Raw genomic sequence first — 17,285 nt, 5'->3', positions numbered from 1 at the left:
AGTGTTAATTTTATTAAGCGAAGAAGATCCCCTCTCGTTTAGCAGGATTCCCTCCATGATTGCTGAATTTGTCACCAGGAATTTGCTTCAGAAATTGGCATAGTGAAATGCAGCATTTTTTTTGTTTCTGCACTTATGTTGTTGTTGTTTTTTTTGAAGCCTAGCGAGTCTAAAGTGAGAGCCAATGCACGTCATCTCGGCGCAGAGCCGTGTTGTGGGGTTCATTTTGCAGTTGCCTGTCCTTGTTGGATGTTTTGGGGCGGTGACATCAAGGCACAAGTGGTCGCTGCGAGCCAAGACATCAATCCCCCCCTGACCAGCAGCCGTTCTCTTCCTGCCTAGCGGTTGTCAGCGCTAGACAGTCGAGACTTTTGGGGCCATGGAGGCGCTGTAAAGAACGGCGGGTTGCACGACAAGATTGTCACCTTGCCACCCGATTACGACAAGGGGTGCAAGACGCGCACCTCCCGCTCCCCGCCGCTGCAGCTGCAAGGCGAACAAAGAAGCGGCCTCTGCACTGGAATCCGCCGCCTTCCTCCAGCCCGCTTCGACATGGTGACGAGACGAATTCGGTGTGGGGACAATGATTCCAGAGTTCGCCAACGCGGGGCTGATTTGACACGCCTGGAGAAGCTACCGCGGGAAGACTTATTTTTGTGCTTCTCAAGGTTTGGAGTGGCTCGGAACAATGAGCGACGCGCGATCGACAACGTCGATTTTCCGGAACGGCACCATCTTCAACACCGTCGCTTGGGCTTCGGAATGTGTGTGCCTTTGTGTCTGTAAACTGGTCTTCAGAGCAGCTGCGAGTTGGTGATGTGTAAACGAACAGCCGCCGCGTCGTGGACGGGCGGATCGAGTGTATAAAAACTGTGGTTGTGCGATTGTTGGAGGCGCTTCTCCTGAGCAGTCATGTTAGACTGAGTTAATTTCTGTAAATAAACCCCTTTTTCCTCGTTCTCGATGAGAAGCAGTTCTTCACTTCATCAACGATCTCAGCGTAAATAAGTTGGACGACGGCATGGGCCAGCTACCTTCGAATTCATGCCGTACTCCAATCTTGGCAAAGGACCACGGACGAAGGGATTGAGCCCCCAATCCTGACACGCCGCACGTCGGATCGGACACCGAATCGTACCGCGTGCGTCTGTATAGCTCGCTCATGGTTCGGCTGAAGTCCCCGTATACACTTTATAAATAAGGAAGCCTACATAGGCACTGTAAACCCAATTATTGGGGCCTAAATGCCTCTCCGCCTCCTACTACGGCTTCCTTTGAGTGAGTCTGATCTCGAAGGCCATGCTTTTGCAACCTGCATGCACCTGAAGCAATTGCGAATCTTGAAGGCAACATCCGCTTAGTTTTTATTATATATACATTTCCTTAAACTTCGTATCACAAAGTACAAAGTACACACTTCTGGACCAAATAAATTTATTAAAAGACTCTATCAAATGTTATTAGGAAAAAACACGCAATTTTTTCATTTAAGATACATTTTTCTAAAAAACCGCAGAGTGGCGCTACTGTAGTATTTGTTTGGTCGACACACCACGTTGGTTGTCGTAAGTGCTCCCTGCAGTAAGGTGGTATTTGAGGTAAATTTTAGAAGTGCCTAGACAAAACGTGCTGCTTGTTGTGTGCAGTGACCATCCCAAACCCTCCGGACTCGTGTAACGCCATTAGTTCGCCGTGTGTTTCGAGCGATCCACCAGTGTCGTCAGTGAGTGCCCTAGTACAGCTCCCGTCCGAACTGCCTTTGTTCTGCCGAGCTGCTGCCGGCGCTGTTCTGCCGAGCTGTTCTGCCGGCGCTCTCGTCAAAAGTCTGGTACTGGGGCTTCGAATTGTAGTGTTTGGAAGACTGTTGAAGGTTGTGCTTTTGTGGAGCTGGAGTTCATCGGCAGTTCTACAGTGCTTGCGCCAGAGAAACGTCGGTGCTTCTGTACCTGTTAGACGAAGGAGCGTTTGCCAAGTCTTGAAAGGTAAGCAAGTTTGGCGCTTGCGCGCATTCTTGAAGCTTATGATTTGCGTAATGAGCGTTGTGTAACTAGCTAGAGCAAAGCGCTTTCCTATCGTATGTTAGCCATGTTGCTGTGCACATTTAGCAAGCAATTTCGCGAAAGCTTCCTCTGATGTTACAGCGTACTTGCATTCTGCTACCCGCCTTGATTGCTATGCCTGAATGGGCACACAATTATGAAAACACATTGAAAGTTTGTGTTCATTCGGCAGTGCGTAATAATTTGAAGACTGCGATTTTGTAGCAATACTTACCCCTCGATTCTATATCACTCTTCTCGCCCACCGCTAACGGCCGGCAGCTGCAGTACGTAGCACGGGCCGGGGCGTCGGTCAGCCTACTAACGAATAGCGCAAAGGAATACCATCGCTACAAAATCGCGGTCTTTAAATTATTACGCAAATTTTGTGCACAATGAGATGTTATAAACACACCTTGCATGTACATGAAAAAAAGGTTTACAACAGAGATGACATATATGCATGGGCACATATATGTGTCAATAAAATACTCGAGCCTCTTTCTGCCTACAGAAAAAGAAGTTATGTCTTCTCGAGGGCATGGCTGCTTGTAATAATGAACCTCTAAGGGAAGGTTTTCTCTAATCCCTATTTTTGATATCTAAATGCTTATGTGGCATGTACAAACTGCTTGCATCCATTTCTCATTGGGATGAGCTGTCTGAAATTTATTTTCAGTAATAATTGCAATAATTAACTACTTTCACCTGTCTTCTAATGACTAAAGTTCTGTGCTTCTACCTTGACAAACCTTTTGTGAAATTAGTTTGATGAGGCCCAATATACAGCGCTTTCTAAATTGAAGGTATCAGTACCTATTAAAGACTACGCTAACTATGAAAATGCTGCTTGCGTATATTGTTTATTCACTCTGTCAGACAAAATCTTTACACCCAAGTGCAGTCAGTAAATTTAAAAGTGCATGCCTGCAAGGGGAAGTCAGAATTGCATTTGAAGACAATTGCATCTTGTTTGATAGTTCTTGAGCACTTGTGCGCCACTAATCGAGCACAGCTTGGCCCTATACTCGATGAGGCTTGAAGCTTTCAATGTCTGCTAATCACTAAAACAGCACCAGATCTCACTCTGTGTCAAGGGGTGGCACACATTTGCTTAGTTCTAGGCAGATGCATGTCTTTCTTTCGCATTGAAGTTCCCAATACTTTCTAGTCTTACGTAAAAGTACACAGCTCAGTACAATGCATGTATGGTATACGTAAGGCTGCTTTGTTCTTTAAACCGAATCAACAAGAAGCAGCGACTTCCGTTTTTGCAAACCTTACCCTACTTCCTAACCATTCCTTGATCAAATGCGTATAAAATGAATCTTTGGTTGTTGTATTCTTTCACAGGTAGACATCGGTGACGGTGTATACGTTGAAAAGGGCCTGCTGAAGAGGCTGTGCCTGGATGCTAACAACTCAGGCTTTCACTTCGCGGAGGGCCTCCTTAAAGCTCCTTTTTCAATAGAAGACGTTGAAGGGAGGTCCTTCTTTGGGCGGCTGTCAAATGCCTTCCACAGAAGGATCCGTTGGATTCCAAGAAGGTCAACACCATAGTAGGTATGTGTCACAAAGAAGCATCTTAATATTCTTTGTGCAGTTTTCAACAAAACTCCTTTCATGCTAATTTCAATGCTATCTTAGGGCATACTCCTTTCTTTCGTGCTAAAATAGCTATTAACCTGATTATAATAGCATATTATAATGCAAGCTTTGCCACCATAACTAGAAAATTGTCATTACTGTTGGCATGTGTATTTTTGTGATAGAGGCCCTGGTCATGTGAATGCACTGATAATATAATATCCTGTCTTGTGGAAAGCTAACATGTTTAGTAACAAGCTCACTTTGACAATGTCTGCCTGCACAACAAAGGCATTTTGTAATCTTGCTGTAGAACGTCCGTAATGCCTGTTCAACTGCTTACATGTTGCTTGTATCATTTCGTGTTTCTTAAGTGCAACATAAAAATCAACTCTTCTATGTACCTGTGCCCAAGCAAAGCTGCAGCATAGTTATGACTGACACCTTGCCTTTCCTAAGATAATTCACACATGAAACTTCCATGTACTAGTCACAATACGAATATCGAAGTTCATTAAACTGAAGTTGATTTACAGGTTTTGTTTGTAGATGACAATTGGTACGATAGAGTTTATGTGTCGTGCATCTGTTGGTGTTATGCACATCCATCACGCTCCCAGCTTTAATGCACGAATTCAGTCATTTCATGCATTTTTAGGACTTTGCACAAAACAGCTGGAGATGTTTATAGCTCACAGGATTGAAAGCTTGTCTCTTGTGCACTTCTCATGGCATTTCTTGTCTCATGTCACTGTAGCAAAACTAATATATTGCCTTTTTTCTTCTCGTTTCTAGACTACACAACGCAACATTTCAGCCTACTTCCAGGGCAGCTGGAGAACTCGTCCCCCTTACTAGCCCGGGGATATTAAATGGATGTGTTCAAGCACAAATGGAAACCCGTCTTCTTCTGTTGCATGCCACACCTAGCCACTTGGCAATCACTATTCGCCAAAGACAGATAGTTGACAGGATGTTACTAGCAAGTCGTTAGGATATATAAAGGTGGTTAATAAATAGTCATTGCACAGTTTTTAGGAAGCAAATAAAAATTTTATTCAGAGATAATCAAAGCTTACTTTTGCAATATATAATTGCAAAAGTAATTACCTCTGGATAAAATTTTTATGTACTTTCTAAAAACTGTGAAGCGACTATTTATTAACCACCTTTATACATCCTAACGACTATCTAGTAATATCCTGTCAACTATCTGTGGCGAATAGTCGACAGGATGTTACTAGCAAGTAGTTAGGATGTATAAAGGTGGTCAATAAATAGTCGCTTCACAGTTGACACTTTCTAACGACATAAGATAATAAGCAGTCGGTAAGAATTCTATCGACATTTTATATCTATACTTTCAATTCAATATCGGTGGCCAATAGTCGGCAGGAGGTTACTAGGAAGTTGTTACGGTGTCTAAAGACGTTTTATAGAATGTCGATAGGTTTTAGTAACATTTGTCTAAAGACGGTTTATAAAATGTTACTAAAATTTTTTGTAAGGGTGCACGATGCAGCAGAATTCCGGAGACCGCTCAGCGCATCCTAATTGAATGCGCAGGCATTCAGAGAGAGAGAGAGAGAAGGGAAGACGGAAAGGCAGGGAGGTTAACCAGACTGAGTCCAGTTTACTACCCTACACGTGGGGAGGGGAATGGGGAGTGAAAGAGGGAGATAGAGAACTTAGGTATAGGAAGTCTATAGTCGGGCACTCAAGTCTGCTGCCCTCAGGTAGCGAAAAAGCGCTCGAACTGCTTTCTGGGCCAGTGAACTGTGAGGCCAGGCTCCCAATTAAGATCTTCGCTTCCGTAAATGGGCTGTCATCCAGTCTATATAAGACACACTGGAGAGCGAAGGTATTCAGTGAGACAAATAAGTAACGTACATCTTCCAGAAGCGATTGGTTTTAAAGTGGAAGGAAGCACCAACAGATCAACAGTCGAGACGAGCAAGAGACGTTTAGAGCATTGGTGGAAAAAATATTTTAAAAAATCAGGGGATATGATTGATACGACCGGATCCGTTACAGCCATAGCTAGCCGCACAAGATAAAGAAGTTTTGAGGAAGAGAAAGAAGTTTAAGGAAATGCTTACAAAAATGCTAGAATGAAAAGCCCCCTTTCAAAGGAGATGCCAAAATATTTTTATCATCATCATGAAGAATGAAAAAAATTCGAATGGATCGTTACAAAATACCACTCCTAGGGTTGTATAAGGGCACATGAACACAAGAGCCCGTTTAACTGATCGATTGATATAACGCTTGGCTGACTGAGTGATGAAATAACTATAAAAATTAATCATTTTTTATTAATATAGTAGCCAACGTAAATAATCAACACTGGATCTGGATATGAGAGACGCCGCAACGAAGGTCTCTGGGATAATTTTACACACTTATAAATTTATTCAATTTTATTTTGACTACACAGATCGCACACTCTTATGGGAAGCGCCGCGATTCATACAGCCGGCATAACTTCGACATTTGTTCTACTTCACGAAGAAATGTTCTTTATTCGCCTAATGCTGATGTCCATAATAATAGTTTTCTCGATTTTATGGCAAACATAAGCGGCTATGAGCTCATGAATGGCGACGAAGTGTTTGACCTCAATGTGGCCGACCCTGTGTATACATACACTCTGCGCTGACTACAAGACCACCCATGGATTCCGCTCTCATCGCGATGCGACCACCACCGCATCTAGAGATCCAACCCAGGACCTTTGAAACCACATGACTAATGGAACCTGCTGCAATAAACCTCCTTACCTCATTTTTCTCAACTATGTATCGCTTCCTCGCCTGCCGACCTTCACGAGGAATAAAAAAGGCATTTTCATTAATTAATTAATTAGTTAATTAGTTCATAAACTGTATTGTTTACTTATTTAGCCCTTCTGGTTTTTGTAACCGCGGGATCTGCTTTTGTTCGCGAAATAACGGGAGTACAGAGCGTGCGAACGAGGTCCGGGATCATTACGGATACCTCGTAAGGCAAACTGACGGTAACCTTGTGATTAATGAGGCGACTAATTAGTTTAAATGTGTGATAGGAGTTTGGACTATTTGAATGTCGCGGCCGAATGCGCGTGATTGCTGTGCGGCGGCGACGGACGAAGAAGAAGAGAAGAGCCGGTGTCTGGGCGGAGACGGCAACCATGCGATCTGCCTGAGCTGCCTGGGCTGGCCTTCCGAACGAGCCGAGCAGTCATCTACCCAAGGCCGGTGTTCCTGGGTGTGCTGGCAGAACAGGCCGGGCTGTCCTTGGTCTTCAACCGGCCTGCTCCACTGCTGGGCGAGCATCCGACACCGGCATGTTCCGGTGCAGCTAAGCCTTCCGAACGGTCTACCCTGTGGCGGGCCGACGTCCCGACCCTGCTGTCGCGCGAGTGGCTCGTCGTGTGCCGGGCACCCGCCCCGGCCTCCAGCACCTGCGCCACTCGCCGCTCGAGATTCATCTCTGCGCCTCTTCGTGCCGTGAGTGTGTGAGACCGACGCACTATCGGACGCCTTCCTACATTGACGCTGAGCGCGACGATACTTACGCGACAGACATTTATGAAAGGAACTGTGTGTGTGTTATCGTGTACGTTATCCTAGTCCCGTCCCCGTGTCATTAAAGCCTCTCTGTGTTCATTGTTCCATCCCTGTGTGCTTGAGGCCTGGGCCCACATCCTCCTATCACAAATGTGCTCCTATTACAAATGCGCACGAAAAAAAAATACAGAAAGATTTGCATAACCCCACGCTGGACGCCATAAAAGTCTACAAGAGAATAAATTATCAGAAAAAGAAAAGAAAGAAAAGCTCATAATCCTGTTAACAAAGCAAACAAACATTCTTGATCACAAAAGCATTAATTGCGCCACCACCGCTTTAACTCACACCTTAAATGCTGCGGGGACGCATCGGGCTGCAGCAGCTTAGAGCCGTGCTGTACGCTATTAGGGAGTTTTAGTTTAGGGGACGCAAGCGGCTTGCGTACCCAAGAACTAGGGGCGACGGTACTGCGCATGCGCAGACCCCTACGTCAGCGTCTGCGCATGCGCAGTACCGTCGCCCCTAGTTCTTGCGTACGCAAGCCGCTTGCGTCCCCTAAACTAAAACTCTATTTATGGTAAATGACGCTACGAAGGCCTCGGTTCATCTAGCAAATCGGCGCGCATACAGCAATCTGTCCTGGAATCGTTAAGGAGTGGCACGGTACTCTTTCGAGTGATTGCAGCGAAGTTGCAATTACGTATAGGAGCATTGAGAGTTTCCTTAAGCACTCCGTCCTGGCGCGGTGCTTAAAAATGCAGCCCGAACTGCCGCGGTTTCAGCCGCTAGTGAAGCATGACGCACATTAAGGGGACCCCAAGAAGAGAGAAATCGAGAAAGAGAGAAAGAAAGCCCGCCTTACCGTAGGTGGAGGCATTTAAAAAGCAAGAAAATACAAATGGAAGACGCGTGCGGCAATTTCCGGGTAAATGAACAATAAATGCTTTTTCTTATGTAGTGTGTTTCCAGAGTATTACGAGGTGGTAAGTACATCGACAGATAAACAGCTGTATTGACTAGAAGCATTTTGTTTCTTTAAAGTAGAGATCAACGTTCGCCAACCTAAAGTAAAACGAAATGGATAGGGTGGTAAAAAAGATTTACTAAAGCAAAATAGAATTTAGAATTTTTAAGAACGGCCCAGCTGAGGTGCAAGTTTTGCCAGCCAGTTGCGACAACGGCGGAAACATTTTTTTCGCCATCGTTACACTCTAGCCTCGTCGCCGTTGTGACAGAATGCGTTCGGCGGACCAACTATTGTTACCGAACCCACCAACACCGATCTGTCCTGCTATGAGCGGGGCAGCTGCCGCGGGAACGTCGACGCAGGCCTCTTCCCACGCGCCGTCCAAGACGCACGGAAAATTAACAGCCCGAGAGATGCTGCTGCTGTTGTTAGATACGGGACCATTTCCTGAACCTACTTCGAGTTCCCCAGACCACATCGAATCGCACCACAGCTAATTAAGGAGCGCAGAAGAACGGATACCGAATTCCCGAGGCGCGGCACGTGCAAACGAGTTGGCGTACCCCACCTCGTGCGCCGCAGGTGGAGCTACTCACTGCTTGACTCTTCCCGAAAGTGTAGCGGGAGCCTGGCACGGTTCCAGGTAACGCAGGTCCCGAGCAAAGCTGTTTTACAGCACTGAAACGTCGCCCCCATCCGCCTATTGTGACGGCGCATTGTAAGCCGGGAAGGCAATACCACAGAGAGAAGTAAGCCCTCGAACAATTGGGGCCCAAGGAGCGACCCTCGGCGCCGGGTGTGACACAATCGCACGGGCGCCTACCATTGGCCGACAATGACGACACCTGAGCGGGCTCGCTGATTGGCCGAACGTGACGTGACTTCGAGACACCGAAGGGCTTAAAAGCCAGAGACCGGGAGCGGCAAGGGAGAGCATTCCTTCATTCATCTCTTTCGAGCTTCTTGCCACGGGCCGCAGCGTCCGAGTTGCGGCCGGCCCGTAATGACTCTATGACTGTTAATTTCTTGGTCCTCTCACTGTAAATAATGTAAATAAACCTCCAGTTTTCATCTCAAAGTTCTCCTCAACGTCGGCCAACTGCCGCACCCAACGGCAAGGTCCAAAAATATGGGGGACAACAACGTCTCCAAATACAACAACACACAAAAGAAAATTATTTCGCGCAGTAACTCTACACTTATTCCAGTGCTATTGTGCGCTTCCTTTATATGCCAGACAACAGGCAAAATATTAACTTGTGAGCAGGGCGAAAACGGGAGAAAAAGAGAAAAGAAACTCCTGAATATCTCCCGCACGTATAGGCCTGTGAGCCAGCCCATACAATAAGTATCATTTAGTCGTACAGAAGCATATGATCCGAAGATATATTCGGGATGTGCGGTCTTTGGTTCCAAGTTATCAAAATTCACGCCCAGCTAATGAATTGCATCTAGTCTTTCTATACAGCAGCACCGCCAAGATAAGCAGGCGGCGCTGTATAGTCTAACACGTCTGTCTCTGATATAAAACAAGCTAGTCTTCTGTTTCAGCTCTATTCAAGAGTTAATATCCTTGCTACGAAACCAAGAGACGGTATTCACTAAAGTTCAGTATTCACAGCGCGTTCACTGTTACGGAAAGATTACCCAGCGAAAGCAAGCGCGGTATCACCAGGTCATATTATAGCTTTGACCAAAATGAACGCCGAGGGGACTGATGTAGATTTAAAAAAAAAAGGAAAACTAAGACATTCCGAACACGTATTCCTGAGAAACACAGATGGTTACTCTAGACTATATGTATGTATAAATATATATACATATATACGAAGCGTTAAAGGTTCTCAATATAAACTAAATGTTGCTTTACGCTTGGTTAAGTAACTGAACAAAAAAGTTCTATAAATATATATACATATATACGAAGCGTTAAAGGTTCTCAATATAAACTAAATGTTGCTTTACGCTTGGTTAAGTAATTGAACAAAAACGTTCTACCTACTTAGTTACGCTAAACCAATATTCTATTTCTTCAGAAGTGGAGAAACGAATAATCGCATTGAAAAATCGTGATCATATTATCGTAATCCTCTAGGTGTGAGAGGAAGAATTTCGACAGCTAATTAATTACCGTGCAGCGACGTAGCGTAGGACTCTAACCTAACTGTTAAAAAAAATAGCGAAGACGTGGATCAGTGAGCTTTGAAGCTAATGATTAAAGATTCCTACACATGCAATGTAAACAGCGAACTTCAGCGGCCTCACTATACCGGCGAAGCTGCTCGACTTATCCGGCTACGGGCTCGTCCTGTCTCGACTTCTTTCGTTTCTCTACTCCATTCCGGCTCGCGCACGGATGCCGACAGCGGCAAAGTGGCGTCTGACTGAGCGGTCTCATTAAAGTGCGCCGACTTAACGCCCTTGAATCGTGACCTGGCTCTTAATTCGATGGCTCTAAGATAATTAGCGAGCACCGGAGCGTGCTGCGCTTTCATCGTGCGCACCTTTTTTTGCAAAGCTCGTCCGAACGCGATTCGCAACGACACAGCAGCGGCTTCCCTGCAGCTACGGCGTCACGAGTTGTGTGCGAGCAAAAATCATTAAGGTAAAATGACGTCTTTTACGTTGCCGCGCCCTCTGCAACTACTTAAAGGAAGCGAATCAATCAATCAATCAATCAATCAATCAATCAATCAATCAATCAAATGGTTTTATTCACAACATAACAGTTGGGGCTCACTCCAGGCGATAAGCATGACAGCAGCTGCCGCGTAAATAAATAAATATTTGATATCAAAATCATAAGCATCTATTCGTTTATTGTTCACGCGGAATAAACATAGTAATACCATATATATATATATATATATATATATATATATATATATATATATATATATATATATATATACACACACACACACACACACACACACACACACACACGAACTCACATTGGAGGACCTCCAGTATATATGCGGAACAGGGACCTCCTATTCAAATTTAAGGAAGTAACACGTTAAAGAAAATGAAGCAAAAAAGTAAGGTTATCATCAGGTACTAACATAGCTAAAACGAAACACAGATGCAGTAAGAAAATATAACTTGATATGGAACAGATCGTAAATATGATAAAACATGTACATCACATAAAGTGACACTGCCGTAATAATTCCGAGTAAAGAGAGAATGGAAATACTTTTTTTTTTAACTGCCTACATACTAAGAAACAATCTTACGTTAGTAGAAACGGAGCTCCAGGATAACAGGGTCGAGAAGGAAGAAATGAATGTTCCGTAATTAGAAGTTCCGTAACTAGCAAGAGGAAATTATTCGCAGATGCAGAGTTGCACAGTAATTAAAAAAACGATGGTTGCCGGATAAAAATTACTGAAGGAACGTTTCACTGAAAGGATTTGCAAGCAAAGATCGCTATATTTACCTTAAATAGCATACGAATTGTGAGAACGCGACGTTTTCGCAAGAGTACTAACGCGCTGTATCTGCGGGCGAACAGAATGTAATGACGCAGATCGGCTGGAGTTGAACGTATTACAGTACAGCTGAATGGGTAAGATATGACGCAATGACACAATGCAGTATAGGTTAAGTGACTGCGAATGAAGGCATGAGAAGGATGAAGCAAGGTTTTCAGGCTGATATACACGGGGAACGTTAATATCTGTGCGCGCCTGATTATGTATCTGTCGGAACATCTCGCGGTAATTACGGGAAACTAAATGATAAATGCGCGCCATGGAGATAAGTGAATGAAAATATTGGTTCAAAGTATACTTGAACAGTCTAAACTGATGTACATTCTTGACGTTCAAGCGTGTCTTCTTCGAATAATACTTTGACGTGTCGAGACAACAGCTGACGTCACGAGGTCCCGGATGCCCATGCGGCCGACGGAGCCCGTGGCAACGCGACGTCGATACATCGCTACCAGAAAAGACTCAGACGCTCAGAAGATTCGTTCGAAGCGGTCGCAATAGCCGGTGGTTTCATTCATCGGGGCACGTTGAAAGTGACGTCAGCGAACGCCACCAACGACCTCGGTACCTAAAACAGCAGAGACCTGCAACGCCGGTGCTTTCGGTGCACGAGTCGGGGACCGCGCACAGGAACAGTGAGGCCGGGTCCGTCCTCGCAAACCTCCACATTTTGACCACGACATATATACCCTACGTCCTTACAATATAGAATCCATCTCGCAATGACTGTCGACGTTAACGCGACCTAGTAGCATTCGAGCAATATAGCGACACAAGGTATTGCCACCGCCGAAACGTGACATGTCCCGTGTACCGCAGCCGGGCTTCTTTCTCTCTCTCGAGCTTGATGATCATGAGGACTTATAGGAATCCCCTTTAACCCGGGGCGGTGACAGTCACTTAGCGTGCTTGATTTATTCACATATGCTACATATTCAGTCTAGCATTTTCCTATACATTTCTTTACTCTTTCCTTTCCCCCTCAAAGTTTTTCTATCTACCTTGTACCGCTACCCCGTACCCGCTACCTTAGCCTGCAATGGATCCAGCCGCTGGACATGCAACGCCATCCAGTGGCGCGCGCGCGAAGTGTGCCTCTTTTTGCATGACCTCCGAGAGCGCACTCGTGGCAGGCCGTTGCTCTCTCACTATTTATTTTTTTTCCCTCAGGACCCGCCGAGCCACGTAGCGGCGCGAGCGAAACCGCGTAAAGTTATGCCTACTTTTTCGTGGCCTCCGAGATGCGCGGCCTGCCTTTGCGTCTTACTTCTGAAAATTAAGTGTAGGTCTATTCTGTTCAGAAAAGGTGCACGGCTCTACAGACGAGAAGATGTAAGTGGTGCCAGTTTGGTGTGCCAGGCCGCACCCACTCACTGCAAGGTTCAATTGTGCAATTGACCGCGGTGTCCAGCCTGCCTTGTTCAATCGAGCACGGCGCTGCAGGGAGGGTGCACCGTTGCACCTCGGGGAATCGCAGGTCTAGGTGCAGCGCACCGTTAATAGCATGTGCCGAAGGTGCAGAGAAACTGGGCTGCATCGAACAAACCTAATAGGCTTATTCATGAATCGAATAAACCTAATAGGTTTATACGATTGAAACCAATCCCTCGCAGCATGCCCGCTGCCCATAGTGGCGCAGCGCTGAAACGCCGTGCTGCTACGCTTGAGGAAACCGTGTTACGCTGATGCGATTCCGCCCAGAACCGGACGAATTGCAAATGTTTGTTCTTGTTGTTTTTATACTAAAGAGCGGCGTTAGGAGGCTATATAGATACACCCAAAGTGGTTAAAGTATGCTGAGAATGCCATTCCCAATTAGAAGAGAGAGGTGGGCGAGATAAAAGGAAAACGAGAAGTTGAATAACGGGACGGCACGTGCACAGTCTTCGCACGTAATTCGTACGTAACGCCGCTTGAGGGGCAATTTGCTCAGCCACCCGATTCTCATGCGAAGTTTAAGCGCGACCGCGCTGCGCTCACGCTCGAGCACGCCGGTGTCGCGGTTCTGCTCGAGTAGCTTCTCTACGACGCCGCGCTCCAGCGCACGTAAATTGCAGCAAAACCGCTCGCCTTTTTTCTTTTCTTTCTTTTTTTTTTTCATTTATCCACCGCCAGCGACAGCGCCACACGAACAAAACGCATGCGCGCGTTCGAGCACGCGTGCAGAGGGGAAAGAGAGAGAGAGGGGGAGGGAGGGAGACGGAAACGAGTGCAACTCTGGCGTGCAGAACCGCACAAAAAATGCCTCACTGGACTAACACTGCGACCGCCAAAGGGGGTGGGGGAGGGGGACGCACAATCCGGAGGAGGCCGGCGGCGCGGCAAAATCTCGGTGCAGTGCAGCTTTGCGCAAAAGCTTACGGACGCCACCCGCGAGAGCGGCGATAGCGCGGGAACCGGGCGCACTCCCGAGAACACGAGGCGGAGCGAGCGCCCGGGCTCACCGGTGGTTTCGCACGGTCGCGCGGCAGCCCGAGCACAAACACACTCTCGTCGGCGGCGACGACGAATAGCGGCGCGCGCCTCTCCGCAAATATGTCAGGCCGGAGAGCAGACGGACGAGGATGGGGAGAGGGGGCATGGGGCGCTGTTTATCCAGCCACATATCCGCACCGCCGCTGATGCCGCTCCAGCCGCTCTTCCACGCCGGCTGAGCCCGTTATTGGCGACGTCGTCACGTCGGCAGGCGGCCCCCCTCGCGTGCACTGCATTGCGCGAGGCTGCACAGCGCCGCCGAGCTTTATTTGCTGGCAGCCGGCCGCGCTCTGAACCCCGCCTGCAATTCTCCTTCTCCAGTGAAAGCAGCCAGGTGGAGACAGCGCTCCCTGTTATTCTCTCGTCGTCAGCAAAAAAACCGTGCAGACCCTCGGAAGAGTTACAGCTATAGCTTCGGCTAAGCAGCAGAAGTCAAATCAAGGAAACACTCGGCGCGGTCTTGAGGACGGTTCGAGGACGACAGCGGCAGACCCGTGTAGTGTTCAATTCCGATTCGGATGACTTGGGTTCAACTTACACTGTATCGTGAATCGTGCCTCCCTGACAAGTTCATTCATTCGATTCCCTCACGATAGCGTTCGTTCCTCACATTTTTCGTTCGTTCCTTCGCGTTCCAAGTCTACATGATTACTCCCTTACTTTCCTGAAAACGTCAAGTGAATTGAAATTAATTCCAGCTTCTCTTCCCATGATACACCGGGTAAAACCTACCCGACTTTACTTCTGACAAGAACGTATTGGAAACTAAGGTGCAGGAAGAAAAATGTATTCCAAGAGACTTCATTTAGGCGCGCCTTCGTCAGGGAGCATCACAGTCGCGGCAGACCCCGGTTCAAATCCGTCGTTTGTCCAAAATATTTTTTTTCAGTTACTTCTGCGAAAGCAACATGATGATAATGGCTAATGCGAGTTTTTCCACGAAATGTGGCTCAAGTATGCCCTTACCGACTGTCGCTATAAAGGCGATTCGTAAATTCTGCACAAGACAGGTTAAAAGCTTCAGGTTTAGTACAAGAACTATGAGAAGTAATGCGTCATAAATGTAAAAATCCGAACGGATTACGCATGTAAGCAGAAACGCATTGCCATCGTGCGGTTATTGTGCTTATAGAGTTATGTTGTAAGGGTTGGGGTCGGGTAAGAAATAGATGGCAGCCGGCCCATACCATCGTCCAACTCATCCACGCTGAGGACGCTGTTGAAGGGAAGGACTTGTTCTCATCGAGAACGAGGAATATGGCATTTACAGTATCCATACGAGAACGTTGCAGTTCATCAGTCTAGCATGACTGAAAGAAAATGCACACCCAGCAGCCACGCCACAGTTGCTTATAAACACTCTGTCCTCCCTAGATCCCTAGGTGAGGGAAAACGGCCGTTGATCCGTCGACCAATTCGGAGCGTCCAAAGTCATCGTAGCCGACCGGCCTTTGAGGGGGAGGTTTTACACACTCACTTCCGCACAGGTTTCACTGACCACATTAAGATGAGAGGGTCTTCGCACACACGGCTCTTGTCCTGAGCAGGCGCCTCTTGGTCGCAGAGTTGACCCCGCAGACAGTCCCGTTGAATGCCGCAGACAGTGTCCATTGACTGACGGCTTCTAAGACCCGTGAGACGGCGGCGCAAAACACCTCCTTCCAGGAGTTCCCCCGCTCCAAACAAACTGTGACGGTTACGGCGAACCCACTAACAATACTTGGTCCACCGACTGCATCTAGACATCCCGGCGCCGCTCACTTGGGGACGCGACGTATTGTCGTCCTTACAAAGCGAGTCGCCGCAGCAGACATGCCGGCGCTAACGGGTTGTTGACAAGGCGCATTCTTGTTTCTACAAAGCGAGTCATCGCAGCGGGCCGGGCAGAGTTCGACGGTCGCTTCCCCGAAAATTGCCAGCCCCCGCAGATCAAACGTAACAGTGTCCAAATCCACGCCCCAGTGACGGCTGCCTCCGAGTAAAAAAACAAATGCTGACGGCTATCATTTCGCGAACTTCATGGGCCGAAAGTCATTGCGGAGCGGGAAACATATCATGGCCGCTGTATTTCACAAACAATCTATTGCTTAAAAAATAGGAACGATAAAGAGTACTAAAGACATATAAGAAAAAAACGTATCAAGCCACAAGAACGAAGATTAGACAAATCCATGTCCTAGCCATCATTCCCATGGCAGCTGAACAATTGAAGCGCCGGAGTTCCCTCTGGTATTTTTTTTTTTGTAGGCAAAGCGGAGCCTCCAAAATCGTACAGAGCAAAGGTGCACCGCTGCACTCTCGGAGGCCAAGCATTAAGGCGGCCGACAGCCTCGCAGGCGCTCACAAACGCTGCGCGGTATTAGCGTCACGGGCGCTGTGCACAGAGATTGCCACATTCGGGTCACGTGCGCCATAGAGGCCGACAACCGCCGGACCGGAGCCGCGGCCGCCGTCACCACACAGTGAGAAAAAAAAAAGGGGGGGGGGGGGAACACGGACGAGAAGCCGCCGTGCTGAACCAAGGCGGTTCACCACATCATCGCGGCCTGTTGCGGCGCACAAGTGGAAGAGGAGGAGGATGAGGAGGAGGAGGACCGGGGCTACTGAACGCGTGGGTCGCGGGGCCTCGACCGCGACACTCGTATGTCTCAGCGGCGGCACGAGACACGCGGAGGGTTAAAAAAAAAAGCAGCCTCGGCGAAAGTGACTGAGAGGCACCGAGAGGCTTCGAATGGTGGTTCTATAGACGGCACAAAGTTGTCGATTCTTGTTTTTTTTCTTTCATAAAACGTACAAAATATGGGCAGGCAGGCATCTGTATACGGCCGGCTGTCAAGAAAATGTGAAATACGTGACTGAAACAAGAATAACAATAACTAAAAAAGGAAACACGCACTAAGAAGTTTGCCGTTGTTCTTTCATCGAGATAAAAATTTACGGAAGAGTTGTCGCCGTCTGCTGGCGGTGGTTACTCACTTTAGTTTGATCCATAACATGCTATAAAAATAAAGTACAAATTCTTGCAGTGGGTAATCTTTAACCATAGGAACGTGTAACACCCTGAGAGCCAAGGTATTTCGAAAAGTTCTCGTGGCACAAAGTTGTTGTCGTTGTTGTTGGAGTTCTTGTTAGCCACTAGGTCATACGCGCACTGCTTTGTTTACGCGAT

General features: G+C 47.1%; 1 protein-coding gene and 1 long non-coding RNA gene across 3 annotated transcripts in view; one reads left to right on the top strand and one right to left on the bottom strand.

Moving 5' to 3' along the window:
• The window catches only part of LOC135902581 (uncharacterized), a 593,127-nt gene that overhangs the window by 338,123 nt on the left and 237,719 nt on the right, over positions 1 to 17,285 (bottom strand). The window lies entirely within an intron of this gene.
• On the top strand, positions 1,458 to 4,519 carry LOC139057834 (uncharacterized). The gene is made up of 3 exons (XR_011513029.1): positions 1,458 to 1,982; positions 3,393 to 3,602; positions 4,422 to 4,519. It is a non-coding gene; the product is annotated as an uncharacterized lncRNA (long non-coding RNA).

Source organism: Dermacentor albipictus, chromosome 3 (assembly GCF_038994185.2).
Source record: "Dermacentor albipictus isolate Rhodes 1998 colony chromosome 3, USDA_Dalb.pri_finalv2, whole genome shotgun sequence".
Lineage (NCBI taxonomy): Eukaryota > Metazoa > Arthropoda > Arachnida > Ixodida > Ixodidae > Dermacentor > Dermacentor albipictus.
The sequence above is the reverse complement of the archived record's forward strand: the minus strand, read 5'-3'. Positions and strand labels throughout refer to the sequence as shown.